Raw genomic sequence first — 12,605 nt, forward strand, 5'->3', positions numbered from 1 at the left:
GAGCTGAGCCTTGAGGGAGCTGGGGATTACTAGAAGCTTCCCACAGGAGAGGGCATTCCAGACCTGTACAAAGTTCACAGATGAGGGGTGACAGGTGGAATGACAAGCACAGGAAACAGCTGGAGGGCCAGTTTGGAACACAGAGCTAGGAAGTGGAGTCATGAGAATCAATCCACAAGGATGGGGTAATGGGTGCTTTAAATGGAAAAAAAAATGTATTTTGTCCTGGAGGCAACAGGGAGTCATTCACAGTTCTTGAGCTGAGGAGTGACATGACCAGACATGCCCTTCAAGCATACCATTTGGAAGCTCTGTGAAGGATGGATTGGAGAAAAGAGAGAAGAGCCTGGAGGCAATAATCCAGGGAAGAAGTGAGGACTGGGCCAGGGAAGGTGATGAAGTAGAAAGAAGGGAACAAAGAACAGAATTGTGACAAAGGTGAAGCCACTGAGACTTCCTGACTGCTTAGATCTGGGGTGGCAAGGCAGGGAAAGTGAAGCATCAAGGATGACTTGGAGGTGGTGAAGTGGGGTTCCATTAGAATGATCGTAGCACCTCTGCCAAAAATAGGGAAGTCTAAGATGGATTTTAGGAGAAAGGGGGAGTTTAGGGAACATCTGTGGGTCTGGGTGATGGAGGGACATTTATATCCCCAATAGACATAGGAGATTCCTGTTCTGTTCTATTCTATTCTATTCCTATCCTCTTTTGTTCTATTCTATTTTGCTTTTTTGCCTTCTCTTGTCTTCTCTTGCCTTCTCTTATCTTCTGTTGTCTTCTGTTGTCTTCTCTTGCATTCTCTTGTCTTCTCTTGCCTTCTCTTATCTTCTGTTGTCTTCTCTTGCATTCTCTTATCTTCTCTTGCCTTCTCTTGTCTTCTCTTGTCTTCTCTTGCCTTCTCTTGCCTTCTCTTATCTTCTGTTGTCTTCTGTTGTCTTCTCTTGCATTCTCTTATCTTCTCTTGACTTCTCTTGTCTTCTTTTGCCTTTTTCTTGTCTTCTCTTCTGGAAGAAAGGTTGGAAGAAAGATCCTGGTTCTCTTTTGGACCAGGTTAAGTGGGGGATGCCTACAAGATAGATGCCCAGTAGGTAACTGGGGATTAGGGCCTCAAATTCAGGGAAAAGCTGAGGACTGACCTGGGGATCTGGGATCTGCTTGGAGAGATGGAGCCCCGGGGAGCCAGGGTGGCCACCAAAGGGAGATCATACAGAAGGAGAAGCCAGAGCCTTGGGTAAGTCCATGGCTATGGTCCAATGAAGGTGGGAGGAGAATTGGGACAGAGCAAAGTCCCAAGATATCCATAGAGGACAGAGTATACAGGAGGAAGGGAGGGAGGGAGGAAGGTCACAGAGTTCAAAAGTGCAGGAAGCAGGACTGAGGAAAGGCCCGGATCTAGTGAGTAGGAGATCCTGGTAACCTTAGCCAGAGGCCACTTCAGGGAGCTGGGGCAAGTAAGGGATCTCAAAGCCTCCAGGAATTTTAGTTTTGTTCTCAGACCTTTGCAAAGCTCATGCCCCCTTCTTTCTCAGTATGTTCTATCCTACTTCTTCCCCCAGCCCCCAGGCCCAGCTGCCTCAACTTCCAAGTCTCTTCCTACACCCCTGAGGTATTAAGGATAAAGGAAAATTGAACCTTGAGCTTCAAAATGTGTGAGAGAAAGACATCATGGCCTCAGTGCCTGGGATCCTTTAGCTATAAAACACATCTAGAAGGCAGGTGAGTAAACTGAGGCACAGGACCCAAATAGCACTGGTATAGAATATCTGAGGCCTTCACATGCTGGCTGAATGAGCTGAATGACTGTAAGAAGATGAATGATTGTTCTCTGGAAGGGAAAACTTCCCCCAGTGACCATTTGCCTTCCCTGCTCCTTCAAGGGTTCTAGTGGCCTAGGAGGACTCCAGTGGCTCACCCTGACTCCTTTCTGATTCAAACTGGGTGGGTAGCTGCCAGGGCCAGGACCTGAGGTGTCTCAGGCTCTGGTGAGGTCTGGATCTGGTCACTCACTTCCTGTCATTTCCTGGGGGCATGGCCCAGCAGGCCCCATGAAGGCCCGGCAGCCTTCCCACTTCCTCCCAGTGCTCCACTTTCAGGCCCTCTCCCCACCTTAAACAAAGAAGAATTCAAAGCCCTTTTCAGCCGGCAGAGCCAGGCCAGGCATTCTGAGGAACTACAATAAACCTGAGGTGACAGAAACAGGAGAGGCTGGGGGATAGCTGGGCGGCAGCAGTGCCAGCCTGGCCTGGCTGCCAGGAAGACCTTTAATGGCTGAAGAATCTGCTGCTGGGCTAGAGGCACCCTGGGGAGAGCTGGGCCCATGACAGGGGGCTCAAGGGGGACTGGGGGGCTCAACTCATCGTCTAAATCCAATGAATGACAAAAAAGAAAGTTCTGATGCCCAGCCATGAGGGTGGGGAGGCACAGGGATCAGCTGGCAGCAGCTGGGCCCCAGAGGAAGGCCAGAGCAGGCCCTGAAAATCCTTTTCAAAAATCCAGAGCTGGGGCACACAGTGGGGCAGGAAGGGTGACTCATGGGCAGGGGCAGCCAGCCTGCCTTCCCCCTCCAGCCCAGGAAGAAAAGGCTTCTCAGAGGAACCCATGTCCAGGGGAAAGGCCTGGGGCTGCGCTGGGCGGCCTCCTCTCCCCAGGGAGCCCACCAAGCTTCATTTCCAGCATTGATTAGGCACCTGCTGCCAGTCCTGGGGGCCCCTGCAGGGAGGGCACTGGGGCTGGAGGTGCAAAGAATGTCCCAGCCCTGAGGATCTGTGCCTTTCCTCTATGATCTCCTCCTGCCTGCCCCTAGAGTTTGGTCCTAGGCTCCCCTGGAGCATAGGTTCGGGTCAGAGGTCCTGGGTTTGAATCCTGTTTCTGCCATTTGGTTGGGCTGCCTCTAGCCTCAGGCTCCCTAGCCCAGACCCTCCTTGCCTCCCTCCCCAGATCCCATAGTAGTGATCCTGGCCCAGTCCCCACTCCTGCACCCACAGTGGGGACATGCAAGAGAGACGCCTCAGGGCACAGGTTCTCCAGCTCTGGGGTCCAGCACACACACACACACACACACACACTCACACACTCACCCAGGGCTACCAGTGGCTGCTCTCCCCAGTATGACTCCACAGACCAGTGGAGCCCCCTCCTGGGGTAGGCCAGGGCCAGGGAGGTTGGGTGCCAAGCTCTTTGGCTCAGAGGAGAGAGGGACTGGGAGGTGCCCCCCCCCCAGCCTGTGCCTGCCTGCCGGTGTGGACCAAGGGAAACTACTGTTGGGGGAAGGGGAGCTATGGAACGACCCACCTGGGGGACAGCTCTGAGAGTACCAAATGCCAGGGGGAAGGAGCCCTTAGTCAATAAAGTGACCAAGGGGCGCAGGCCAAATCTCAGAGCATTTGTTGAGCGTCTGTGCTGGGCAGGTCTGTGCCAAGTGCCAGGGACTCCTCAGCCACTGGAAGCCAGGCTCTAGAGCACTGGCCCCGCCTGCCCGCAGCTTCAGGTCTGGGTGGGAGGCCAGGAGCTCCTGAGGTTCAGCCCAGACCATGCCAGGCGCCTCCTGTGAATGCTAGTGGGTCCCAGTGTGCAGAAGGGGTAGGGAGCCCAGTGGTTGTGGAAGGCAGGCAAGCACCGGGCCTGACACCAAAGGAAAGCAGGGCCCAAGGGGGCCAGCCTGGGGTGGGGCAGAGTGGGGGCGGCCCAAGCAGGAACAAAGGCAGCCCCAGAGATCAATGGAGTCATGGAAAAAGCCAGCCTGGCCCAGGGGGGAGAAGGGGAGGTGTGGCCTGGGGAAGTCTGGGGAGGGCGGGCCTTCTCCCTGGGATGGGAGGGGACTGGATGCTGTCCCTCCCCCTGGTTATAGCAGATACCAGTGGGAGGAGAAGGCTGGCGGTGGACAGAGATGGGGCTGGAATGGAACTCCTTCCCCTCCCTCCCTCTTCAGTCCTCTGGGTTCAGGTGCTACCCTGCTTCTTTCAGTCTCTGTGACCTCCAACTAGTCACTAGACCCCATCTGGACCTCAGTTTCCCCATCTGTAAAATAACAGCCTCCAAAGTCTCCACCAGCCCCAGCCCCTCACATAGTTAGGAGATATCAGAGCTGGCCATGAACCTGGAACCTCAGAGCTGAAAGTGACCAGAGGGCAGCTGTGGCCAAACCCGCCCAAAGTGCTTCCAGCCTCCAATCATTTCTCCTGTCCTCTCCATTAAGGGATGAATTAGCCTCACTTCACAGGTGAAGAATGGAGGCTCAAGTTAAATGAATTCTTTAGGGTCATACCCAGATCCTTGGTGGCAGAGGGAGGACCAGAAGGCAAGACTGAAGCTGGCCTTACACCCAGCAGGACCTGTCTCTATGGTATTTCCACCAAGGGATTGTCCAGGCTCTGAGCACAGGCCTCCTCTGTTCTTGGGGGAAACACCCTGGCCCAGCCCCAGCCACACCCAGTCCACCAAACAGCTGCATTCAATCCGCCTACATGGGGACAAAACCAGCTATCCACCCATCCTACTGTGCGCCTATGAGCAGGCCTATCCTACCATGTGCCTATAAGCACAGGCTTCATTGGAGGCAAGAAGCACCTATCCTACCATGTGCCTGTAAGCACAGGCTTCAATGGAGGCAAGAAGCAGTAAACCTTCTCTTACTGGTCTCAACCTCACCAGGGAGGTCACTGTCACTTGTTCTCATTTGGTCTGTGCTAAAAAATCTTCAATAGATCCCCATCACTTACCAGATAAGAAATGCCTTGTCCTGGCATTCAGGGCCAACTGAAATCTGACCCCACATTTCCCCAGGCATACCACTTACTGTGCTTAAGGTAATTTTTAAACAATGTTAATATCCTTATTATATCCTTAATACCTTCTGTCTTAGAACTGATACTAAATATTGCCTCCAAGGCAGAAGAGCTATAAGGGATAGTCAATGGGAATTAAGTGAATTGTCTAGAGTCATACAGCTTGGAAGTGTCAGAGGCTAGATTTGAACCCAGGACCTCTCATCTTCAGGCCTGACTCTCAATCCACTGAGCTACCTGTACAGATAACTTAAAGCCATAAGCTACAGAGAAGGTCTGATCTGCATTGGTAAAAGAAGTTTCCACATCTGGAAGTTCCCCATGCTAATTAAATTACAGGTCCAGTTCTTCTCCCTGTGTGCTGACTGCTGATCAAAATCGCCCTTAACTTCCAAGAGTTTACAGACTATTGGGAGAGGGAAGGAAGATGTGCTGTTACATGACTCATCAATAAATAAGCATTTATTAAGTACCTACTATGTGCCAGGTACAAATATTTTCTCATTTGACAACCCTGCAGGGTAGGTGCTATTATTATCCCCATTTTACAGTGGAGCAAACTGAGATAACTAGAGTTCAAGTGACTTGCCTAGGGTCACAAAGTTATTGTTTGAGGGACCCAATTTGAACTCAGATCTTACTGATTACAGGCCTAGTGATAGCTCTGCAAACTGGAATTCTAAGAAGAGACTCATCCCAGGAGCCATCAAATTCTTGAGTGGCTGGCTGTCCAGGAAAGAATTCTTCTCTTTGTTGGGGTATGAAAGGGGCTGTCCTGTTCCAGGGGCCTTGGGGTTTCTTAGTTAATGCCAATAGGAGGGTGGTTTGGCTGAGGGCAGTGGCAGAGAAGAGATGCCCACAGGGTGTGAGATATCCACAAGTGACTTGCCTCTGGGAAGGGCTGTCTCACTTTCAGGGATGTGGGTGCTGTTGGAAGGGACTTCCCAGGGCTGGGGCCACATGGATACCTGGGAGAGGCCTAACTAAGCAATGTGGGGCAATCAAAAGATCTGCTTTCTTGGGGAGTCCAGACACAGGAAGAGGAAGAAGCCTCCTTGTGCTCCCTGGCCTTAGTATCAGGAAGTGGTTTGGGAAGGAATCTTGGACATCATCCAGTCCAATCTTCCAAATTTTACAGATGAGGAAACTGAAATAATGTCCAAGTTACCCAGAGAGCAAGTGGTAGGATCAGAGTTTGAAGCCTGGTCCTGGGTCAACAGATCTAGTGTTCCTCCCACTTTTCCATGCTACCATCTGCTGCCATTTTCCTTTTAAGGAAGAGGTTTCCATCAATCTGGGCCTGCGCATAGTAGGCGTTTTATTGTTTGCTGACTTACCCCAATAATTTGGGAGGGTGAAGAGGAGCAGACCTGAGCTATATCAAAATAGGGAATTCCAGAGGTGGAAATTCCCTTTACTGGTATGTACTGGCAATGTACCCAGAATTATTGTTCTAGAGAGGGAGGAACTTGAGATATTATCTAGTCTGAGCCTGCCATCTTACAGATAGGTAGACTGAGGCCAAGAGAGGCTAAGTACCTCTCACTCTAATCCTCTGAAAGGGGGGTTAAGGGGGCAAAGAGAAATTCAGGTGACTAGCCTAAGGGTCAGAGGTAGGACTAGAAACAAATAAGGGACTCGCCAAGCCTTCCCTGATCCTCCAGCTTCCCTTGCCTCTTCCGCATCTTCCTTTGGTCATTGCCTTCCCTCACCCTGAGAGAATCACAGATCTAAAAAGGACCTTAGGAGACATGAGACCCAACTCCTTCACTTGACACACTAGTAAAGGAGGATGAAATTTATCCCAGACTGCCCCAGCACAGTTGGCTTTCTGAACTGTTGTCCAAGAACCAGTCTTGGTCAGGATGGAACAGCAAGTCTGTCACTGCTCATGGGCCTCAGTTTCCTTATCTGTCAAATATAGAGGCTGGGCCAGACTTCCCATGAGAAATTCAGAGCCCCCATCCCAACCATTCCCGCCAGGGTCTCTGGTTCTTCTATTGCAGCATTTCATCGGCAGCCTTTGGCGACTCTCTGGCCAGGCCTTGGTGGTGGAGGCTGAGCAGGAAGCCTGGTCCCCAGGCCACTTCTCCTGCTTCCCAGTCTCGTGGGAGGGGGTGGCCTTCCCTGCAGGAACAGCCAAGAAAACACCAACCCCTGAGAAGCCTCCTCTGGCCAGCCCTGGTCCCCTGTGCCGCAGCATTAAGTTGTGGCGCCATCTGGTGGCTGATGCTCCCCCTCACTGGGCTGGGCACTCATGGCCATCCCTGATGCCAGCTGCTCTTCTGGGGAGCCTTCCCCCCTCCAAACTGCTGGATCTCTTCAGTCCACTTTGGTGAATACCTACTATGTGACAGGAACCTCTCCTTGCCCTCAGGGAACCGAGTCCAGTCCACGAGGTGAGATCTTGGCATTATTATCTGGAACAGGGACTTTTTTTAATGGGGGGATGGAATGAGCACCCCAAAATGAGCCTTGGCATCAGAGCATGGGGGCAGGGAGACAGAGACCCTTGAACAAGCCAAAAGAAAGGGAGGAGAAGGAAGGAGGGAAGAGCTCACCCCAGTAGCCATCTAGTGGGATCCTATTTTCATGTCTCAGTCTAGTTAACCAGGTGCTGCTAAGTAAGCTCTGTTATTTGCCTCTAATCTACAAAGGACATTACAGCAGCCAAGGCGCCCTCTACCACTTGGGACTTCTAGAAAAGCTGCACTGAGTTCAAGATATTCTGTGGGGGTTTCCATCTCCTCAAAATCATAACCCAGGAGCCCCCACCAATGTGCTTCCTTTTACTAATGAGCCAGAAGACAGTTCAAAGTAAAGGCATTTCTGTTGTAAGATAATGATGTTGAGGGACTGCAAGGACTGTCATTATTCTCTAAATTTGTCATCTGGAGTCAAAGCTCTAGTCACCCTGCCCTAGTTGTAGCTCTGTTATTATATAGCTAATGTCTAGTATAGTTCACTGCACACAGTAGGCGTTTAAGTCAAGTAATCACAAATTGACTAGGGACATCAGAAGACATCAAATGAAGCAATGCCTGGTCAAGAATTCTTTTTACCAGGTTCCCAATAAGAATAACTTGGAGCTCTTCTCCCAAGGGTATCCCAAACCCTTTGGGACAGGTCTTGCTGTTAAGGAAGTCTTTTGGGCCTTGAGCCCAAGTTGGCCTCTTGACAATTTCCCCCTAGTTCTGCCTTCAGGGCCCAGGTAGGGCTAATCAAATGCCTCTTCCCCAGGACAGTATAGGCAAGGTATGACTGGAGAGGGACCAGAGTTCTAGGTCACAGGAAAAGGAGAAAGGCTATCAGGGAGGGCTTCATGTAAGAAATAGTATGAGAGCTTTGGAGAAACTTCAGAGAAGTTCCCAAGAGGAGGAGGGCATTCTAGGCAGACTGGTGGATAGAAATAGGGATGTGACTATGACATGTTCTGAGGACAAGGAGTTCCAAGGGATTAAGAGTAGGAAGAGATGAATGGGGACAGGAGAAAGAGGAAGCAGGTACAACAAATGGGTCCTGAAGTATCTCCTTTACTTTGGATTCTCTTCACGGTCTTCAGTTTCCATTTATTTATCGGCAGGTTTCTTACAGTCAATTGATGAGTCATTCTGACCCAAGGAAGAGTCTACCTCTCTCCAAGTACAAACTACTTCAGTGAGAAGAGGGAGCTCTTTGCCACACTACAGAAACAGAGTCAGCAGGAACACTCCATTTCTTTTGGGCCCATGGGAAAATCCTTCTGTGAGAAACCAGGTGGCCTCTCCTCGGTTTCCCTAGGGGTCTGTCCAGGAGCAGCTTAACTGTGTGACCCAGGATTCCATCTTCTGGCCCTCAGGCTCCTCCCATGTAAAATCTAATAATCAAGCACATTTTCCAAAGGTTTGTTGATGCCTTTGTGGTTTCCTGTTCCCAGTGGTTTCTGGATATAGTCCATCGCCCACCCCGACTCCCCCACATGAGCCTTACTTTGTAATGAGACCAAAAATAATGAAGTGGAACCAATCAACAGAGCCATGGAGGAAGACATTCCTTCCCATAGTCCTCCACCTTTCACATGAATGGACAAGAGATGGTTAGTGACGGAGAAAGACATTTCCTTCTCTATGGTCCCAGATTGGCCCATGGAATTCTAACCTGTTCAGCTTCCATTTCATATGGGAGACTCCGGCTAGGTGTGGGAGATAGGAAGCCTTCCCTTCAAGGGGTCGCCATTCCTTGGGAATGCTGGGACTTAGACATGGTGGCCCCCATTGCATTGAGGCTTTGTCTCCAGCTCCATCATGGATAACCATGGCCCCAGGGCTGAGTCTCTTTCCAGTTATTTGCTGATAAGATGGACTTGCTCTGAGCATCAGAGAGAAGGGGTTTCACTCCAGGGATGTCGTCCTCCCAGAAACATTCCTCTGTGTGTCACCACAGGGCATCATGGCCCTAGGGGTAAATCCATGGGGCATTTCTAGGAGTGGTTGCCTGATGAGAGCCTGGACCTGGCCCCTGATGGATGGACGTCCAGCATGTGTCTGTCTGGTCTGGTGAACTCTGAGGAGGAGGTTTTTTTAATTGAAATTGTTTATTTAATTAATTAATTTAGAAGATTTTTTTCCCATGGTTCCATGATTCATGTTCTTTCCCTCCCCTCCCATAGCCAATGTGCAATTCCACTGGGTTTTACATGTGTCATTGATCAAAACTTATTTCCATATTATTGATATCTACACTAGGATGTTCATTTGGACTCTACATCCCCAGTCACATCCCCATCGACCCATGTGATCAAGCAGTTGTTTTTCTTCTGTGTTTCTGCTCCCACGGTTCTTCCTCTGGATGTGGAAAGCGTTCTGAGGAGGATTTTGAGTGTGAGTTTAGCTTTGCCACCAAAGCTGTCCTCCTTGGCCAGTGGGCTGGTGCCCTCCCAGTCGAGCTGCCCTCAGGCTCTGAGCCTTGTGCTCTCATCCACTCCAGTTCTCTTGGGATTTCATTCTTTTCCCAAGTTTGGCTGGATGGCCCAGTCAAGTTTATGATTATGAAAAAGAAAATCACCTAAAAAAACAGCAAGCTTCCTACAGGCAGGGCTACACCGTCATTGTCTTTGGAGGCCCCTTCCATTGGGGCAGCCCACGGAGTAGGCACTTCAGTCGGTGCTTGCCTGTTTGCTGAAATCTTGGCCAGATGCCCTGAGGGTCAGGCTATGCTGAACACTGTACCCCTCGTCAAAGGTGGGATGGCTTCTAGCATAGGGACCAGTCCCCAAGGACTGGCCTCACTTAAGGTGGATATTCATCATCCCCCCCCCCCCGCCCTGTGCCCTTGAGATAGTAACCACCTCTTCCCAGGGCCTCAGTTTCCTCATCTGTAAAATGAGGGAGTTGGACCAGATGACCCTCTAAGGTCCCTTGGAAGTCTCAGTCTATGGTCCTCTGAGGCTCTTCTTCCTGTGATCCCCTCATCAAATGGCTGGGTGAGTGTTGAGATCCCCAAATCTGAGAGCCTACAATTCTGGGATGGCTAAAAGGGGGAATGAATCTTTGAGTCCCAATGCTGATAAAGAGGGGAGAGGCGGCTAGACGGGAAGCCTTTGAAGTTAGAGGGGTGGGGTTCCCCTCTCCCCTCCTATCTATTGCCTGTGAGACCTCTGATACTTCCCTCTAGAGACTTCAGTTTCCCCATCTGTACAATGAGAGGGGCACTCTGGCTGCTGCATGGCCTCTAAGGATCTTCCCAGCTTCGATCTTTTGTGAGGTCCAGGGTGCCCTGAAATCTTACTGCACTGACTTTTGGGATGTCCCTTCTCCCAACCATCCTTGAAGCGTATGCCAGTGTGTTCTGGACCTGGGCTCTTATGTGTGATCCCATACATGGAGCAGAAAACTCCCTCCTCCTTTGTGATTTATACCTAAGAGACTGGTCAAAGGGGGTAATTAAGAGGCAAAGAGATCTGCCTACAACCAATAGGTGTCAGAAGTAGGATTTGAACCCGGGTCTCTGATTCAAGAGGCCAGCTCTCTAGCCACTGTCATTTAATTAAGCATGTTTACAGTCTCTACCTGAAATGGGAGCAGAGAAACAGAGATGACAGGCCTTTGGGAGGCAGCTGGGTGGGGCAGTGGATGGAGAACTGGGGCTGAAATGGGGAAGATCTCTGTTCAAATCCAACCTCAAATACTTGGTAGTTGTGTGTCTTTGGGCAAGTTACTTAAGGTCTCTCTGCCTCATATCTCTCAGTTGTATCCTGGGGATAATAATAGCACCCCTATTGGGAAAGAATATTTGTAAAGCACTTGGCACAATTCCTAGCACCTAGTAGGTGCTATATAAATGCTTATTCTCCCCTCACCTACCCTTTGGACTAGCAATCAGGCAAAGAGTCTTTCTTTGCTGTATTCCCTGCTGGTTCCATGATGGTTTATGTTTATGTCCTCCTTTCTGGGGCTCGCTCCTTGGTTTATGCTCCCAGGTCTGACTCCTTGGGCCTTGGAATCCCTCTCTGGCCCTCTGGCTGAGCCCTTTGCTCTCCAATTCCTGTCTGAATGAGAAACAACTTGGGGCCTCTCCTGACTGTCTGATTCCTCCTTCCAGACACCGGGGACGATGTCTCAGAAGGATGGCTTCTACCCCAAGCCCTCTGCTGAGCAGATACCGAAAAAGGAGTTCTTCCTGAAGGCCTGAGCTGGAACTTGGGCCCTTCCCTTCTCTGGGCCTCAGTCTTCTCATGTGCAAAATGGGAGGATTGGGCTAGATCAGGAGGTCTTGCCCTGGCTCCAAGGACTCTTCCCCTAAGGGGTCTGTGGATGGATTTCAGGGGATCTGTGAACTTGGATGGAAAAGATGGCAACTGTCTTTTCACTAACCATTGATTTCTTTTGTGTAGTTTATTTTGGGCATTTGAGACTGGGATAGTGAGAAGGGGTGGCGAGCTCCACCAGACTCTCTGCCAGTGGTCTGGACTCTGGCTAGGTGACTTACCCAAGGGCTCCCCCTGGAAGGCGTGGCTGGTTGGGGGTTTGTCCCCTTACTCTCAGGGGCTGGCACCAAGCCCAGCACAGGTCAGAGTCTAGAACCAAATCACACTAGGCTTCCTGAGGCCCTGTTAGGTAGGCAGTAAGGTCTGCCTACTGGGCTTGAGGCAGGCCTCCACCACCCCCAAGCTGACTGAGCTGGGAAGCCAAGGACCCCAGGGCCCAGGTGCCTTGAGATCTTCCACTCAGCCCTGAAACTCAGAGGTGTGAGCTTGGAAACTGAGGCTGGGGGCTAGCATGGGGCCGGGGGGGAGGGCTGAGAAGAGAGCTAGAGAGCAGGGCCAGCCCTGGGTGAGGCGGTCCCCCTGGCCAGCTGGCCATCCATTCTCCTGCCCCCTCCTTCCCGCATTGTTCCCTGGGGTGGGGGCGCCAGAGCTGTCCTTCTCCCAGAGACATAAATAACTCTGGCCAGTTGCCTTGGGAACAGAGTCTCAATGCCTTGATGTCACTGAATGGTTGCCCAGCAACCAGCCCAGATTACCAGGGCCGCCCTCTCCCCTCCCTCTGGGCCTGGGAGTGAGGTCACTGTTGCCATGGATATGGGGGGGGGGCTGAGCCCAGAGCTCAGACTTGGGGGGTTGGGCCAGTGCTCCTGCCAGCCCTGGGAGGGAGGGCCCAGGGGGGCAGCGGCGGGCGTGGCTCTGGGCACAGCTTCCATCTCCCTTGCCCTCTGTCGCCCAGGCATCGCCTGGAGACCAGACAGAGGCAACTTGTTCAGTGGAGAGAGAGCTGGCTGCTTCTGGAGTCAGAGGGTCTGTGTTCAGATCCCACCCTGCCCCTGACAAGAGCTTGTGATCCCCTT

The sequence above is a fragment of the Monodelphis domestica genome, chromosome 2 (assembly GCF_027887165.1).
Source record: "Monodelphis domestica isolate mMonDom1 chromosome 2, mMonDom1.pri, whole genome shotgun sequence".
Taxonomy (NCBI): domain Eukaryota; kingdom Metazoa; phylum Chordata; class Mammalia; order Didelphimorphia; family Didelphidae; genus Monodelphis; species Monodelphis domestica.